Source organism: Sinocyclocheilus grahami, unplaced genomic scaffold (genome assembly GCF_001515645.1).
Source record: "Sinocyclocheilus grahami isolate Dianchi unplaced genomic scaffold, SAMN03320097.WGS_v1.1 scaffold37.1, whole genome shotgun sequence".
In the NCBI taxonomy this organism is placed as follows: domain Eukaryota; kingdom Metazoa; phylum Chordata; class Actinopteri; order Cypriniformes; family Cyprinidae; genus Sinocyclocheilus; species Sinocyclocheilus grahami.
Window position 1 is genome coordinate 2,475,893 of NW_015505216.1, and position 1,892 is coordinate 2,477,784.

A 1,892-nucleotide genomic window follows, 5' to 3' on the forward strand; every position below is an offset into this window, starting at 1 on the left:
AGTCCGGTAAACAAGCGAGGGTCAGTCGACGACGAACATAATCCAACAGGGCGAGACTAGAGAGATAATCCAGGTACAAGGCAAAGGTCCAGGCAGGGGCAAACAGTATCCGAACAGGGCAAAACGAGAGAGGTAATCCAAAGTACACAGGCAATGATCAGAACACGAGGAAACAGACAAGGCAAGACTAAGATAAGGCTAGAAAACTAAAGCAGGCTCCGTAAGGTAGCTATCAGCTATAGCAGTGATAGACGCTAAACAATACTCGGCGATCTGAGCAGGAACTGAGTGGGTGTTATGTAGTGTGTGTGATTGGTTTCAGGTGAGCATGTGATTAGTGAAATGGTGCATGGGAAATGTAGTCCGTGGTGACGTGCAACAGTCAGTGTAGTGAGAGAGTCAATATGATGGACGAGTGACCTCTGGTGGCGATCGGACGGAAGTCCACGGACCGGATTCGTGACAATTAGAATGTATCTTGTTTCAACCGTGGAAAGATGTCAAAACACACCATTTTTCAAACTCAAGTCCACTGATGTTAATCTACTCTCCTGTCTGGTTTGTTTGTCGAACGGAAATGGCAAATTTGGCATTATGATTGCGGAAGTCCACGGACCGGATTCGTGACAATTAGAATGTATCTTGTTTCAACCGTGGAAAGATGTCAAAACACACCATTTTTCAAACTCAAGTCCACTGATGTTAATCTACTCTCCTGTCTGGTTTGTTTGTCGAACGGAAATGGCAAATTTGGCATTATGATTGGTCAGATGTCCTGTCAATCAAACTCCCCGCTAAGGGTCAATTGGGTTCAGTGTTTTGTGGATACTGTCATACAGGTTCATGTGTAAATGAGGACTCAGTTTTCATTTTTGGGTTGTAATAAATAAATAATGGAATGGAATAGAGTTACACTACTTTTCAAAAGTTTGGGGTTGTTTCAAGTGTTTTTGAAATAAGTCTCTTATGCTCACACACGCTGCATTTATTTGATCAGAAAATACAGCAAAATCAGTAAAATTGTGAAATATACTTTAGTTTAAAAATGAAGTATGAAATAACTTTTTTTTACTGTTTTAATATATTGTCAATATTTATTCTTATTATGTTGAAAACCATGATTATTTTTTTTCAGAATTAATGAACAGAATGTTTAATTCATAAATAAATAAACAGCATTTATGTGACACTGAAATCTTTTTTAAGAATGTAAATGCCTTAACTGTCTGTCTAACGTTCTGAAACCCCCCCCCAAAAAAACAATTCTCTATACTTTTGAATGGTATATCTTAAAACCTTTTTAAACCCCACCCATATCCAGTTGTATCCCTATATATAAAGAGATAATTTTGCAATTGCAACAGTTACATACATGGATAAGGCTTTGCTGCACACGCGTATCTCACACACTGTATTCTGGCCTGGAAGATAACAAACAAGAAAACATCCCAATGCTGTTATACTTTATATGCACTCTTTATTACGTTGCTCAGCAAGGCAGATTCGAGGACCGGAACTTACTGTTGTATAATAGGATTTATAACTTGGACATCAACTTATATCTTCTGTAAATTCCATAATCATTGCTTGCAGTCAGATCTTAATCACAGGCCAGTAAGCAAGTAATTACAGATCTGGGCAATGATGACATTTTGTTTTCTCTGTGCTACACTGGAGCAGAATCTAATTGTACACAGCATCATTCCACCATTTCACTGCTCTTTTCATCTGCCAATGAGTAGTTTAGTTCAGAGCCCTAAAGCAGTTGCCTTTACAAGGCAGTGAACATAAATCTTAAAAATGCCCCTCAAAACATCAAATATATATATATATATATATATATATATATATATATATATATATATATATCACACAGACTATTTTGACCACAG